This window comes from Prionailurus bengalensis, chromosome B1 (assembly GCF_016509475.1).
Source record: "Prionailurus bengalensis isolate Pbe53 chromosome B1, Fcat_Pben_1.1_paternal_pri, whole genome shotgun sequence".
In the NCBI taxonomy this organism is placed as follows: Eukaryota; Metazoa; Chordata; class Mammalia; order Carnivora; family Felidae; genus Prionailurus; species Prionailurus bengalensis.
This window is the reverse complement of record NC_057344.1, coordinates 26,553,072-26,570,677: the sequence shown is the minus strand read 5'-3', so window position 1 is coordinate 26,570,677 and position 17,606 is coordinate 26,553,072. Positions and strand designations below refer to the sequence as shown.

Genomic DNA, 17,606 nt, shown 5'->3' with positions numbered 1-17,606 from the left:
AGCTAAAGAAGAAAGCCTCCCTGAACATTTAAGATATGGCACAAGCCTAAAAGAGTTTTAGAATTGGTTATTCTCTTGTTAACCCCAATAAAAATATACCCGCCTTTCATTTTGGTACAGTGTTCCTGAATTAGCCCACTGTCAGCGATAGATCTGTGTATAGATATTATTAGATACTGGAATTTGTAGATTTTCCTAGGCTGAACTACATACATGAGGTTTGCGGAATTGAATTTGTTTCTAAGTCATTTGCCCATTGCCTCCTGGTGCCACAAGTTGTATGTTTTGCTCTATATGTTTATCTTTGTATCTGAGCACGCTGCTCTGTTCCATTGGTCTGTGGTGGCTGTTCTCATACCTTTTCTGCGCTGTTTTTGTTGCTTGGCTCTGCAACATGTCTGCAACAATATTTTCTAAAAACACCTCCTCCTCTTTACAGTTCTTTTTCCAGACTGACTTAGCTATTTATGCATTTTTGGTCTTTCACATACATTTTGGGACAAATTTATTAGTCCTCAAAAATCCAACAAAAATCTTTGATTAAAATTGAATTTACCTTGGGGCGCCTGGGTGGCGCAGTCGGTTAAGCGTCCAACATCAGCCAGGTCACGATCTCGCCGTCCGTGAGTTCCAGCCCCGCGCCGGGCTCTGGGCTGATGGCTCGGAGCCTGGAGCCTGTTTCCGATTCTGTGTCTCCCTCTCTCTCTGCCCCTCCCCTGTTCATGCTCTGTCTCGCTCTGTCCCAAAAATAAATAAATAACGTTGAAAAAAAAATTTTTTTAATTGAATTTACCAGATTAATTTGAAGAGAATGGACATATTAATATTAAGTCATCCTATTCAAAAATATAACTATTCAGATAATTTTATATGTCTTTAAAATTTTATGATTTTGTCCGTAAAAGTCTTGTACATTGTTGGTTAAATTGATTCCTAGCTATATTATGAACTTTGTTGCTGTTATAAATGGTATAATATTTTTAAGTTTAGATTGGTTATTTGGGGTGAAAAAAATACTATTCATTTTTATAATTCCTAAACTTGCTTATCAACTTTAATATTTTTTTATTCTGTTGGGTTTTTTTCTAAGTTGAATGACTATTTCTACAAATAATGTTTTAGTTTTACCCTTCCTACCCTTAGACCACTTTTACCTTTTTCTTTCTTATTGCATTGGCCAGGAACCTTGAAAATTTCTTAATAGTAATGGTACTGATGAGGGAGCATAAAGCAAGCTGACAGCCCGCAACCCTGCCCCGGTGGGATTTGTGTGAGCTTCTTTTTGCCCAAGGACAAAAGAAAGGGAAAGAAAACAAACGGTTAAACAAATCACAAGAAAATTAGTAAATTTACAAGAAAAGGACAATCTTATCAATAGCGTAATCTCCAGGAACTCCCTACTGTCTTAATGTCAATGCTTTGCTAGAGGGAAAAACAATCCTAGCTTGACAACAGCTAGGCCTCCAGGATCCTGGGAGTCTTCTTTAGCATGTGGAAATCCCTTTAAGAAACTTCCTCTTGACTTTACCTCCCCAACTGCATAGCATATAACCAGTCACTCTTCACAGCCCTCCCGCCCCCCTCCCGCCGTGCAGCTCATTCTGCCTATGGGTCCTGTCCCTGTGCTTTAATAAAAATCACCTTTTTGCACCAAAGACTTCTTCAAGGATTCTTTCTTGGCCAACATCTCTGAACCTCCATCACTCCAAAACCCCATCACTTACTTCTACATTTTCTATATCTATATTTTTGCTGCCACCTTCTGGGAAAAGATCTGATTTTACAAATCTCTAACTTGTCCTCCAGCTGTATCTGCCCAGCCATTTTTATCTATTTATTGTCTTTTCCCTCCAACTATTTTATTTAGTCAAAGAATAACACAGGGACCTTCAGTATATTTGCTTCAGGAATTTAGTCACCCGAGGAAGGCAGTCATTAAACTATTGTTAAGAAACAAAGACAAAAACTGAACTTAAAAGACAGAGCAGAGAGGAAAAAGCCCAGACATTCTGGAGTGACCGTTGTACACAATATTTGGGGTATGTGGTTAGCCAGCAGCTTGAATGAGGCAATGGGGGGGGGGGGATCAAAGAAAACAACTTCAGTGGCTTGTGGACTTTTGGAAAACCTTGAGAACTTAACTAGGGAGCCTGTACCATGCTGTCATGCCTGCCAGTGTCTTCGTGGCACCTTGTCAAGGCCAGATCTGCACCATGTCCCTCATCAGAATTTCTCCTTTTTCAAAACTCACATTCCCACTTTGAAATTATTTCGTATTCTTGTTCATATTGCTAATATCTTCCTGTAACTCCTTACGTATATTCATCATGCATATTTTACGTTTTGGGGTCATCTGTTCTAATAATTTTGATTCAATTGGTATGTGTGATTCAACCTGTTGTGCATTTTATGATCTCTTTGTCCCACTTCAGGTGCCAGGTTATTTTGGCTTGTGGGCTCATGTGCCCGCGGGAGCGTCTGGTAATATGAATTGGGGAGGAGGCGTGTGTGACCCTCCAGATGGATTTAAGAAGGAAGTTACTGAGCCCCAGTCACTGCAAAATGAATGCTAATCACTCCCATTTATTGACACTCCACCAGGTAACTACTCTAAGAGTTCGGCCTTTAATCTGTTGGGAAGAAGTATCTTTGACAAACCAACTCCCTAGTTCATATTCCATCAGCTCTGGGATTTGGGGTGCAAGGAAAGGGTGAAGAAGCGAATGTCTGAAGCGAGCTGGACAGCCTGTTTTTCTTTTCATCAACTCCACTCCCCTGCCACTCGCCCTAATGCTTCTACCCTGATGTAAGACATGGGAAGGCTTAGGAGGTTGCTGCTGGTGTCCTCTAAGCCTTCTCATGGCCGCTCCCAGCTGCCCACGACCCCGGGTTGAGCCTGCCCCAACCCACCCCCAAATAAACACACGTACCTCCCACACCATTTCAAAAGTAACTTCAGACTCCCAAGGGGTTTCTCCTTTTGTTGTAGTGGTGGTTGTTCATTTCTCAAATCCATGCTCTTTTCCCAATTCTAGAATTTCTCTAGGGCTCATGGGAAAGAAAGGAAGCTAATGAGTTCTGAAGCTATTTCATTATTTCTATAATAGTAAGATATATGGTGTATTCATTTCCTAGGGCTATCATAACAAAGTATCCCTGACTGGGTGGCTTAAATAGAAATTTATTTTTTTATAATTCTGAAGGCTAGAAGTCCAAGATCAAGGTGTGTGCAAGGTTGGTCTTCCGAGGCCTCTCTCCTTGGCTTATAGCTGCCATCTTCTCCCTATGTCTTCTCATGGTCTTTTCTCTGTCTGTGTCCACATTTCTTCTTCTTATAAGGACACCAAATATGTAGGACAAGGGCCCAGCCTAATAAGTTTCTTTTAACATAATTACCTTTGTAAAGACCTCTGTCTTCTAATACAGTTACATTTTGAAATACAGCAGTTAGGACCTCAACACATGAATTTGGAGGGTACACAACTCAGCCCCTAATATATGGCATTTACATTCTATTTTGGAGCTATCATTTCTCATTTGATTTAGCTTGTTTCTCATGTTTTGACTTTCTCTCTCACCACCTCAGGTTCTCTGGTCCATTATATTAAGTCTCTTGCCAATATCTTAAACTGGTTTCCCTAACAAAACCCCCCATGATGGTAACTCTGGCTACCTTCTCCATGCTTGCTCTGAGTTCTGGGAGATGCCTTAGAGGTCATACAACAGGTAGATCAGTACTATGGTAAATTAATGACGACCAAGTCTTGTGGGCACTAATCCTCCCTGGCACCCCTACCATGTTTCTCTCCCTATCTTGCCTTTCCTGTCCACGACTCCTACTGCGAACCTCTGCTCTCACCTCCAACCTCCCGTCTACTTTCTGCTTATGTTCACCTCCTGCTTCACAAAGGAAATAGTAACCTTCTAAAGAAAACCATTTTAGCTTTCCACCCCCAAATCTTCACCTATGCATACCTGATCTTGTTTTTGTTTGAAATGTTGGTATTTTAGGGTCACCTGAGTGCCTCAGTAGATTAACTCACGGTTCGTGAGTTCGAGCCCCGCGTCAGGCTCTGTGCTGACAGCTGGGAACCTGGAGTCTCCTTCCCTCTCTGCCCCTCCCCTGCTCACAATCTGTCTCTCTCTCTCTCTCTCTCTCTCTCTCTCTCTCTCTCTCTCAAAAATAAATAAAACATTTAAAAAAACTTAAAAAAATAAAATTTTGATATTTTGTTCATCATAGATCTTTTGTATTATTTTTTATTTATTATACAAAATAATGTTTATCTTAATTACTGAGTTTTTGGTGCTTCCTTAAATTTTGTGAGTGAGTGCCTCGTTTACTTCACCCTAGTCCTGCCCCGGATCCATCCATCCATTCTTCTTTTCCTCCTTCAATTTTTGAGTGAATACCACCAGAGGTTTTCTCAATTCCCCTCCTCTCCTACCTTCTCAGGAAGCTTGAATTTTGTACTATCCATTCTCTCTCCTGTATTTTCCATGTTTTCCTTGCAAGTGGACCTTTCCCTTCTGTACTTAAATGGGCTCAACTCAAAATTTTCCAACTTAAAAAAACCAAACAAAACATTTTCCTCAACCTCAGAACCCCTACAGCTGCTGTCTTCTCTCTCTGTTTTCCCCTTTCGAGCTAAACTTCTTGGAAGAAATGTCTCTCTTTCCACACCATCCACTGACTATACAATCTGCATTAGTTTGGATTCCACCCTTACAGTCCAGGGCCTTTACTTCTCCATTGAGCTCACCAGTTAACTCCATGTGGTTAACTTAAACCCAGTAAGCTCCTTTCAGAGCTCATCCTACATGACCTTTCAACAGCATCCGGCATTGTTGGCCATTATTTATTTACTGAAACACTTCCTTACTTTGTCTGTATGACAACACATTTGCCTGGCTTCCTTCCTTTCTCTCTGTCCATTCCTTCTTAATCTCGGTGGTCAGTCCCCCCTCTTGTACTCAGTTGTTTAAAGCAGGAGTTCTGTCATGGCTGGATCCTAGACCCTCTTCTTTTCTCTTATTCCTCTCTCAGTGTAGACTCTCACCCTAGGTGTTCTTATCCATTCCTCTAGCTTTATTTACCATCCATTTGCCAATGATTCCCAAACTTACATTTCTACCCAAGGTCTTAATTCTGAGCACCAAACCCACATAACTAATTGCTTCTTCACAAACACCTCAAACATTTCCAAAAGTGAACTCATCATCTTCCCACCAAAACCTACCACTTGTCTGTGGTTTCTTTTCTCAGTAAATGGTTCGACCATCCACACAGTTGATGAGACCAGGAACATGGGATTCACTTTTGATTTTTCCTCTTCTTCACCTTCCTTAATCAATATGGCTGCAAAGCTCAGAATGACCTGGGTTGTTCTTATCTCTCCAGGTTTAGCATGAAATACCTTCTGTGTCTTTCCATACTTCTTTCAGTACCTCAGCATTCTATGCTGGTTCTCATCTCAGGCATTTTCCAGCTAATTTCTCTCATTCTTCAGATTAGAATTTAAATTTCACTTCTCCAGAATGTTTCCCTCAGGTTCCCAGATTTTGTTCGTTTCTGCCCTCTATGAGATCTGTTTCCTTCCTTGGCATGTTTGTTAGAATAAAGATTTGACCGTGTAAGGAAAAGACCTTATGTAGCAGTAGCTTAAATGGTATGGGATTTTATTTCTCTCAGAAGTCTTCGTTGGGATCTGTGGTGCAATATGTCAAGGCCCAGAGTCATTTTACCGAGTTGCTCCACAGTTCAGAGTATGTTGACCTCATCCCCCTGTTACAGGCAACTTGGCATTCCGTGTGCATCCCAGCTGGAGGAAAAGGGGGGCATTGAAAGGGAGAATGTGCGTTTCCTGTTAAAGTCACACCTGTAAGTCCTGCATACGACTTATGCTTAGATCCCATCTGTTGACACTTAGTGACATCACCGCACGCTAGTCACAGAATAGACCGGTGAAAATATTGTCTTGGGGTCTGTGAAGAGTTAGCCACGGAGAGTCGGAAGTACATTGTTGAAAGAGGGCAGATCAAATATTCGGTCGACTGGCAGTCTCTGCCACAATCCCGGTGAACGCACATATCCACACCCACCCTTCTTCCTGCACACGAAGAGCACTCATCTTTTCTCCAGTGGAGACCACGCCCCCCACCCCCAGATCCCATTCAGCAGCCAGGGCCTCCAGCTCAACCCTTAGTGTCTCTGGCTGATGTGCAGTTCCTTCCATCAGGCTCGGACGGGGCTCTTGCTCTTGCTCCCACCACTTAAAACCCAAAAGATAAGTTATGTGCTCTGACCATACCCGACATAAATAGTGGGGGTAAGACCAAGATAACTGGAATAAGAACGCTTCTTTGGGGAAAAAAGAAGAACGGAAAACATAGACAGTCACTGGGCCATGCAAATGACCAATACTGGCTGAACAAGGAACTCAAGAGACTCTGGGCCCAGATTGGTTAAACTCGTGGCAAACACTGCTTCCGCTCTTAGGGGGATTGGGAAGATTTATCTCTCTCATCTTTACCTTCTGTGGCTCCCATCTGATAATATCCATTTTCCTTATATTTGTTTGACAGAACGCCTTGGCCGTGTAAAACACTTGAAAGTTTAAATTATCTGATTCAGGGGCATCTGGGTGGCTCAGTTGGTTAAGCATCCCACTCTTGATTTTGGCTAATGTCATACTCTCACCGTTGGTGAGATCGAGCCCTGTGTTGGGTTCTATGCTGACAGCACGGATCCTGCTTGGGATTCTCTCTCTTGTCTCTCTGTGCTCATCCCCTCCTGCATATACACATTCTCTCTCTAACTCTCTCTCAAAATAAATAAATAAACATTAAAAAACTTTTTTTTAAATTTTTTTTCAACATTTATTTATTTTTGGGACAGAGAGAGACAGAGCATGAACGGGGGAGGGGCAGAGAGAGAGGGAGACACAGAATCGGAAACAGGCTCCAGGCTCCGAGCCATCAGCCCAGAGCCTGACACAGGGCTCGAACTCACGGACCGCGAGATCGTGACCTGGCTGAAGTCGGCCACTTAACCCAGGCGCCCCTAAAAAACTTTTTTAATTTAAATAATTTTATTCAGTTTAGATATATATGCATGCATATATATGGTACATCATATATAAAGTAAATTACACTTTACCTATAAATTACTTATGTATAATATATATTCTTACATATAGTTATAAAACTTATTGAGTGACTTATAATTACTTTATATATTTTATTAACTACATATAATTTTATATATACATATATTTTACATTTATAGATATGCATGTACAAACGTATATACATATATAATTTGTACCTTAATTCCTTGTTCCCTCCTTTTCTCGCATAGTATCATGTAATTGCTTAGAAACATTTGTGTGGGGATGCCTGGGTGGCCGAGGGGGTTCAGTGTCCAACTTTCAATTTTGGCTTTGGTCATGATCTCACAGTTCCTGAGATAGAGCCCTGTGTTGGTATCCGTGTGCTAACAGTGCAGAGCCTCCTTGGGATTCCCTCTCTCCTTCTCTCTCTGCCTATCCCCCGCTCATGCTGTGCACATATGCGCACGCGTGCTCTCTCTCTCTCTCTCTTGCACGCGCGCGCTCTCTCTCTCTCTCTCTCTCAAAATGAATAAATAAACTTAAAAAAGAGACAGAGAAACATTTATGTGACCTAGAATAAGTCATGTCATGTCTCATTTTGAGCAAAACAAATAGGTCTTCTGCTCAACCTGCAGCGTAGACATGATGACCCAGTGACGGGAGGTATGTACAAATTTTGACCATTTTGTTAAATAGATCACCCATGAAAGTTAATTTTGCACATTTTTATATGTCTTTGTTTACATAGGCATGCCTAAACCTGCATGTTAAAGATGTCAGACCTATTTTGAAATTGAGCAGAAGGAAATCAATTTGGGTTTTTGGTATATAAAATAAAATAGATTTACTATGACAAAGAACTTCAGATATTTACTTACCATTTGAACTATAAATGATTCCTTTGAGGGTTATTGTAATTCAACTGAGTCAGATTAAGAAATAAGAAAAATATAGTAAACATTAGAAATAAATTGTATTCTAAAAACACATTATAATGTATATTTTGTACTTTTGTTAAGCTTCCTAATATCCTTAGATTGTAAGATTGATCCTCAGGAATTCATCAAACTATTTAGAAAATTATAGATTTTTGCTGATTACAAAAACCATGTGTGTTCAGTTGGGAAAATTAAGAAAATAGAAACATGCATCCCATTGAGATGGTAATAACCATAGCAGCAAATATCTTCCCTTGATCCTGACCCCCAGGCTGTACAAGAAGTTAGTTTCTTAAAATGCCACCAGAGGGCGATCAATCCAAAAATTACTCTATCCTATTATAAATAGGCTTTCACGCTGTAGAGATGCCAACAGGTTTTCAACTTCAGTGTGGGAAGACAGCAAAAAAGAAAGAAAGAAAGAAAAGGAATTGAAATGTCTTAGCTTGGTAGAAAATGTATCTGAAAAGGTGTTTAATTTTTTTTTTTTAATTTTCATCACTACCTTTTCTGGAATCGAATTATACATTTCTGAATATAGCAAACATTTATTGAGTGCTCATGTTATGATAGGTGCAGTTGATAAAACTTGGTCTTCACGTTTTACTATTAATATTTTCTCTGGGTAAAGAGGGATACATAAACAAATGGATTAGTATCCAATTTGTTGTGTACCACACAAAATATTGAATGCAGCGAAGGACAGGATTAATTCTGCTAAAGGCAAATATGGGAGAAGAATGTTTCACAGAACTGAACCTTTGAAAATGAATAGACACACTGAATTTCCAGGTTAGAGGGGTGGATTGAACATGTGCATTTAATTTTCTTCCCTCTTGAACAAACATTAAAAATAGGAAGTGTTTTGTTTTCAGACCTAAACCCACAAGCATTATACAAGCAGGAGATGAAACAATAGCAAAAAATTTTGGAAGCCGAAGAACCTGTGTAACATTGGTAAGGGATTTGACAGACCTGAGAAAACAAAATCCCAAGCTGTCAATGGGAAAGTTGAGAAACTAACTATATTTACACGGCAAAATCTGCAAAGGCCACAATTCCTAGGCTCTTAAAGTTAGGAATGACAAGTAGAGGACTGGAGGTCAAAGGGAGAGAAGACCTGATATCAGGAGGAACAAGGTGAAAGCTATTTGAGAAGAAATTAGAGCACTAGACCCTCCTTCACCCTGGCACAAATCAATGATGGGGATTAAGAGATCACCCCCGTCCCAATCCCTTCCCCAGAATGGTCCCCAGAAGGCAGCAGCAGTTAGACCCCTACCCAGTAGGTGGAAACTTAGAAGATTCTTCCTTGGAGGAATCTGGCTATCCAAAAAGAAAGTATTTAAAGATACTGACATCAAGGTTTTCCCAAATGCCTCCCCACCACCTCCCTATAGTGAAACTCACAAGCTCACTCTTACTTCAAAAAAAGTTTTTTTTTTTTTTTAAATTTTTTTTTTCAACGTTTATTTATTTTTGGGACAGAGAGAGACAGAGCATGAACGGGGGAGGGGCAGAGAGAGAGGGAGACACAGACTCGGAAACAGGCTCCAGGCTCTGAGCCATCAGCCCAGAGCCCGACGCGGGGCTCGAACTCCCGGACCGCGAGATCGTGACCTGGCTGATGTTGGACGCTTAACCGACTGCGCCACCCAGGCGCCCCCAAAAAAAGTTTTTTTAATGTTTATTTTTGAGAGAGACAGAGACAGAGCATGAGTGGGGGAGGGGAAGAGAGAGAGGGAGACACAGAATCTGAAACAGGCTCCAGGCTCTGAGCTGTCAGCACAGAGCCCGATGCGGGGCTTGAACTCACGGACGGTGAGATCATGACCTGAGCTGAAGTCTGACTCCAAACCAACTGAGCCACCCAAGTGCCCTGTAGCTCATTCTTATTTTTAAGTAGACCACCAAGGATTACATCAGATCAGACATCTGATGAAAGTCTGTTATATAAAAGATAGAGACCAAAAAAATAATAATAATAATAATAAACACAAGCAGAAGCAGTATCTTGGAGGAAACAAATGATTCAAGACTTAAAAGCAACAGTTATAATCAAATCCTCAAAGAGATAAGAAGGGATATTGCATCCATTAAACAAGAACCAAGGCTATGGAAATAGACAATTTAGGAAAACAAAAAACTAAAAAGGACTCTTGGAAATTAAAAATACAGTAGCAGAAAACAAATACGTGTGCTGTTCAATGTGGTAACCACTAGCCACTAGATTTAAACTCATAGTACTTTAATAAAATTAAAATTTTAACTCCTTATTTGCAATAGTTGCATTTCTGATCATCAAAGCCACGTACAGCTAGTTGCTAAATATTGGACATCTCCAAGATAGAACATTTCCCATCACTGCAGAAAGTTCTGTCGATAGCACTTGAGAAAGTAAGTTTGAGGAGTTCTCTGTAAATATGGAAGAGAATGGGGCACCCGGGTGACTCAGTCAGTTGAGCATCTGACTCTTGATTTCAGCTCAGGTCATGATCCCAGGGTCATGGGATTGAGCCCTGCATAGGGCTCCTTGCTGAGCATGGAACCTACTTAAGATCCAATCTCTCTCTCTCTCTTTCTCTCTCCCTTTGCCCCTCTCCCCTGCTCATGTTCTCTCTCTCAAATAAAAAAAGTGAAAGAAAGAAAGAAAGAAAGAAAGAAAGAAAGAAAGAAAGAAAGAAGAAAGAAAGAAAGGAAAAGGATGACAAAGGGAAAAGATGAAAAAACCAGAACCATCCAAGTGATAAAAAAAAAAAAAATGAATAATAGAAGTACCAGAAGGAAAGAAGAAAGTAGAGGGAAGAAAATAATAAAAGAAAAAAATTTAAGAAAAGTTCTTGGGACTGAATGATATTAATTACCAGGTCAAAAGAGCCCAAAATGTGTTTAGCTCAATAGAGTCACTCTGAGGCATATTCCTGTGAAATATTAGAATACTAGGGGTAAAAAGAAGATATTACACATTTCCAGACAGGAAAAAATTGTAGCACACCTAGTATTAGGAAACAGAACGGCTGCTGACTTCTCACTACCAACAGTGGAAGCAAGAAAGCCCTGAAGTAATATCTTTCAAAATCTGCAAGAAAATTATGTGCAATGTGGAATTCCATACCTCATCAACTATTTATAGAGCATGAGAGTAGGACAAAGCTGTATTCAGACACACAAGATTTCTTATCTTCTGTGTCTCCTTTCCCTACTGAGGATGTGCTCCACAAAATGTGAGAATAAGCCAAGAAAGAGGAAGATCTAGGATTCAGAAGACACGAGATCTAACACAGGACAAGGGGAGTCCCCAGGATGATGGAGCAGGATGATTCCAGCATGGCAGTATGAGTAAAGGTAAAAAGGATTGAAGGTAACTGGCGAGGTACTCACCAGACTAATAGCCAGAGATGCAGTGGAAGGAAATTATCTTATGTTGAAAAAATCTCGGCATTATAGTATATTGGCATTATACATTCTTAATAGTACCACAGGCAAGATCAATGGTACATCTGGGTAAATTTTAAAAACTAAACTAATAGGGGTACCCAGGTGGCTCAGTCTGTGAAGCGTCGGATTCTCAATTTCAGTTCATCTCACAGTCATGAGTTCAAGGCCCGTGTTGGGCTCCATGCTGGACGTGAAGCCTACTTAAAAAAATAATAATAATAAAAAGAAAATGTTTTAATAAAAAAATAAAATAAAATAAAATAAAATAATAAAAGATTATAGAAACATCCAGGCAGAAAAACACTAGAGCTATAAAAAAAGAATAGAAATGGGGTGCCTCGGTGGCTCAGTTGGTTAAGTATCCAACTTCAGGTCAGGCCATTACCTCAACCGCTAGTGAGCTCAAGCCCTGAGTCAGGTTCTGTGCTGACAGCCCAGAGCCAGGAGCCTCCTTCAGATTCTGTGTCTCCCTCTCCCTCTGCCCCTCCCCTGCTCTCTCTCTCTCTCTCTCTCTCTCAAAAATAAACATTAAAAAACAAACAACAACAACAACAAAAACAGAACAAAAATTAAGCTGTATTCAGATTTCTCTGAAATAATATATTCTACAAGTCAGTTAACAATATCTGCAGCATTTTGAGGGGAAAAGTTTATGCCCCAAGAATTTTGCACTCAACAAGTTTCCTGTCATGTGTGATGTGAAGAGAAATTCTCAGATATAGAAGGGCCCATAAAATAAGAAAAATAAAAAAAAACTTGAATAAGTACTCCGTGCAATTGGAAAATAATTAGATTTAAAATGAACATTTCATGATATAATTTTATTTATCATGAAGGCATTCCTTTGGTCATCATCAAAAGTATTAAACTCAACACCATAGAAACCATGTGACAAGATCTCTTAAATCTCAGTGTGCGTAAAATCACCCGAAAGCTTGGTAATAATGTAGATTTCTGGTCCTCATTTCATTTTTTTTTTTTACTTCAACATTATCTGGGCATCCTCAGAATCTTCATTTTCACTTAACACTTTAGAGATTCCAAGTACATATTAACACTGACCGTATGTTGTTGTGGAAATAAGATAGATGCTAAAACAGTTTTATTAATACTTTAATTGATTTATTATGAAATAATTCCAAGTGTGTAGAAAAGTTGCAAAATAGTTTAAAGCATTCCCATATCCACTTCACCCAGATTCCCCAATTTTACCTTCTTTGCTCCCGCATTCTTCACCCCTCCTCCCCCCACGTTAATCTTTAGTCTGTGTTTGAACTAGTAAGTGCAAGCTTCTACGTGCATAAATGTGTACCCAAACAAGGACACTCTCAGATATCTCCTTAAATTAGTGATTTCACTTCCATTGGATATATATACCCAGGAGTGAGATTGCTGGATTATATGGTAATTCTATTTTTAATTTGTTGAGGAGCCTCCATACTTTGTTACTGTTTTCCGTAATGACTGTACCAATTTACATGCATTTTTGTTTACATCAGTATGGACTTGTGGCTTCCTATTTTATTCAAGGGGTGTACTCCATGATTATCATTGTTTAATGTTCAAATTGACCCAGATTTGCCCAAGGGAGACCTTTCATGCCAGTTCCTGTGTCCTTTTGGCATGTTTCCATTGTTTTTAAAGCATTTCCCAACTTCCTGTGCAACAAAATGTTTCAAACACTCCATGTATTTACCCACCTTGGCCCTGGCTTTGGAATCATTTCTCTAAGGAGTCCTGGTTCATCTTACTGAAGAATAATATTTGGAAACCATGTGCCCATTTCTACTGGGACACCATTGCAGATGAGCCCTGTCATGAACAGAGCTAGAAGATATATACATACTCTACATAACTATTTCTATATTTACCAGTCTTTATATAAACTATGAGTTCACATCAATGCCATCAGTTTCAGCCGAGCACCTCAGAGTTTATCTCCCCCTCTCATATTTGTAAACTCTTCTCCCACAGTAAAAGCCCAGTTCCCATTATTCTCAGTGTAGTCATTGGGTTATTCCTGTATCCCTCCCATGCTGTCTCGATTTCCATGAGCCCTATGGTCTCCTCACTCAGGTATCTTACTTAAGTTTAAATCTATGCAGAATCTATTACTTGTGCTTATTGACAAGAAACAAGCTTCTCAAAATAATCCATGGGAGACTTAACTGCTAAAAACTTAGCTGTCATTCAATCTCCTGAAAATGTGACTTGCAGTCACAAAATACGTGAGGAGCGCACTGTTATGAAACATGGAATTGATTTTTCTGTTCCATAGATTATACTGATTGAAGAAACTGGAATTTGCTTACGAAAGTAAATGAGTTCACCAGGCATATGTTAACTGATTATATTCTTGTGTAGTAGGTTCTATTAGTCAGAAAACTTCAGGATCTCTGGGGCTTCGTTTTCTGTTTCAGCCTGTTCAGTATAAAGTGTACCTTTAGCAGATCCCATTCCAAACACAACAGGAAAACTGGTCCCTTTGATGTACTTATTAAGTACTTTTGTTAATGATGAAATAGTACTCTTGATATTTTTATACACATTGCCAATCAAATTCTTTAAAACAACTACCCTGAGTTAGGCCACGTCTGTGGTCCCACTTGATGGAGTGGGAAGGTAGGTGCCAAGAGATTCAGAGAACATTCGTCTCAGGCTCTCATAGCTGAGAGTTGACTGGTCCAATTAGAACTACATCCCCTAGGGCCACCTTGGGGGGCTCAGTCAGCAAAAAGCCCACTTCAGACCCTCTGTCCCTCCCCCACTCACTCTTTCTCTCCCTCAAAAATAAATAAACATTTAAAAAAAGAAACAGAGAGAGAAAAAAAAAAACTACATTCCCTACTCCAAATCCAGTAAGATTTTCATTATTCTTTGGAAAAGAAAATAGAAAAAAGAAACTACAGTTATGTAACAACAGCAAAAAAAAAAAAAATCATGTCTTTCCTGATCTATGAAAATCTTTCAGTTTTAAAAAGCAATAAGCCCTTTCCCCTAGAAAAGTCAACCATGGGGGAGTCATTCCAAAAGTGTGGACAGCACCATCAAATTTCCCTCCTACATCAGCTGACGCGGTAATCACCGTATTGCCAAAGGGGTTGGATGCCAGTCTTTCAACCATCTTCACGGTGTGAGACGCCATCGCCCTGTATGCTTGCCGGCCCCATATTGGCCACCTTTTCAGCCACGCACACGCCTTTGCATCCTGTGGCACGGTCTCAAAGTACAGTTTCTGACCAGAAATAAGAGGTCACAGGGCGCACCATTGCCCTGCTTAAGTTGAGCTATAGTTAATTCATTCCGAGGAGGGGGACATTTCTTCTACTCCAAAAATAAACTGGAAAAGACATTCCGCAACATCAAATCGATGATCCCAGGCTATTTGTTAGAGAAGGACAACATGAGTAATTCTTTCGTCTTCCTTCTACTTATTTTACCCGTGTTATCTTGCTTCCTATCCAGGATAGTAGTAACAGCTGATATTTACTAAGCACAGTTAAAAATGCTCCTCAAATACACATGTAAAGGTTATAAAAATGGGTCTCTTCCTTTCCCAGTATTGGCCTAAGGCATAACAACCCTAGATATTAAATATCAAAGTGAGTTGTAAGACCACCCCCGAGGGCTTTGAAAGCAGGATTCCATTGAAAACTGGTTATACAACTCATAACTACTTCAGCCAACTCAAATATATAAAAAAGCTGAAATTGTGAGAAAATGTTTGAAGACAGTGTATTTGGAGACAGGCACTTTCTGGATCCTTTCCCTATGGCTTACTGCTTCATCCCAAGTTAAGAAGGGCTTCCCCTGGGACATCCGGAGCTTCCTATGTGTTCTGCGCAATGAGGAAGCACAGTGGATGGTTGTCTGGCTTGTATCTGGAGCATCTAGAGGGGAGGAGAGAAGGATCGGTTCGAAGCATCATTAACAGAGCAGAGTTGCTGCTGTATTAAAATCAACTTGCACTCCCAGAACGTCAGGACAAACAGTCCATGTGTGGACCAGGAGGGAGGGAAGGCTGGCTTAGAGTCTTCTTAAATTCCAGCTGAGGGAGTGCCTGGAGGAATAATGGGTCTCTAACAGAGATTCTGCGTGGAGTGAGCGACTAAAAACGCATACACACGCGCGCGTGTGCGCATGCACGCACACACACACACACACACACACACACACACACACACACACACGTGCACAGCCCACGGGCGGCAACGAGGCGAAAAATACGTTTCCCTCCGCGTGAGAAGTGTAGTTGGATCGTCACGGTGGGGCACTCTGAAACCCCTGGAAAGGAAGTTCCCTTTCACATTTTCCAAGCCCAGACGGTGGAGAATCATTTTCCAAAGATACCAGTTAAGTAAGAACTTTTCTGCCCACGCCCTTGCCCTTCCTCCCACTTCAGCGGATGAGAGCCCCTGGTTATCAAATTGGAAGATCAAGATCGGAGAGGCGAGGTGAGCAAATAGAGGAGAATTGTGCCCCCTATAGGTTTCCGAGGGGAGGACCCCAGCTCAGGGGAACTTGGATGAAACTGGAACCCTTGGGCGGCGGCTGTGAGCCGAGCAAGTCGGTGAGCTCGCATCCTAACGTTCTCTGGGCCAAGCGGCATCTGCCAGGCGCAAGGATCCATCATGTTCTCCTCCAACGTGTTTGACCAGCCGATTCCCCGGGTCTTCCAGAACCGCTTCCCCACGCAGTACCGCTGCTTCTGGGGGTCCATGCTCGCGGGGCCTAATGACAGGGCAGATGTGGAGAAAGGAGGGAAGATAATTATGCTGCCCTCAGCCTCCATCTACCCAGCGGACTCAACATCACCTACCCCATGCTGTTGAAACTGACCAACCAGAACTCAGAGCGCATGGCCCACTGTGAGTTTGTGGCCAACGAGGGCGTCTGCTGCCTCCCACACTGGATGATGCAGAATTTGCTGTTGGAAGAAGGGGGCTTGGTCCAGGTGGAGGGTGGCAACCTTCAAGTAGCCACGGACTCCAAATTCCAGCCTCAGAGCCCCGACTTCCCGGACATCGCCGACCCCAAAGCAGTATTAGAAAACGCACGAAGAGGGGCGCCTGGGTGGCGCAGTCGGTTAAGCGTCCGACCTCAGCCAGGTCACGATCTCGCGGTCCGTGAGTTCGAGTCCCGCGTGGGGCTCTGGGCTGATGGCTCAGAGCCTGGAGCCTGTTTCCGATTCTGTGTCTCCCTCTCTCTCTGCCCCTCCCCCGTTCATGCTCTGTCTCTCTCTGTCCCAAAAATAAATAAACGTTGAAAAAAAAATTTAAAAAAAGAAAACGCACGAAGAAACTGCCTGCCTGACCACAGGGGACGTGGTTGCCGTCAACTACAACGAGATTTATGAACTGCGGGTGATGGAGACCAAGCCTGACAAAGCCGTGCCCATTATTGGGTGTGACGTGAACCTAGAGCTCGATACCCCACGGGGCTACAAGGAGCCCGAAAGACTAGTTCGGGAGGAGGAGCCCACCGAAAGGCGAAGCTGACCACAGCGACTATGCTGGAGAGCTGGGCTTCGGTGCCTTCTCCGGCTCTCGAAAGAGACCGGACAGGAAGGAGAAAGGTGTAGGGCCCAGTCCCTCCCCAGTCAAGCCTGGAAACACTAGAAGGGGAATCCCCAATTATGAATTTAAACTTGGTAAGATCACTTTCATCAGAAATTCACATCCACTGTCAGAAAGGTCGAAGCGGATGAAGCCGGAGGCAGATTCGTCGCCTTCTCTGGAGAAGGACAGTCGTGGTGTAAAAAGGGAAGAAAGCGTAAGTTGGGACTGTTGGCTGATTGGAAAATAAAATAATCAGTTGCAAAAAAAAGAAAGAAAGAAAAAAGAAACTGGAAGCCTTTATTACGCGGGACATGACTTCCTAAGCATCAAAGAGTGATGGTCTTTTGCAACGTAGTGGGGTTCTAGAACTTTCTATTATCATACAAGGATAGTCAGAAACATTAGGGAACTGCCTGGTTTTTCATTCAAAAAAAACCTCCCACTGAATAAATTATAAGTGGCCAATGAGAAGCAAATGTTCTTTCTGATTACATCACATAAATCTTGATTATTCAATGTCTTGGTCACATAGGAATTATTGCATTGAGTTCCCATAGCAA

The 17,606-nt window shown here is 41.5% G+C and overlaps 1 pseudogene; it reads left to right on the top strand.

The window, feature by feature from the left end:
* The first annotated feature begins 15,321 nt into the window (after positions 1 to 15,321).
* On the top strand, positions 15,322 to 17,314 carry LOC122467601 (annotated as a pseudogene).
* Positions 17,315 to 17,606: the final 292 nt, after the last annotated feature.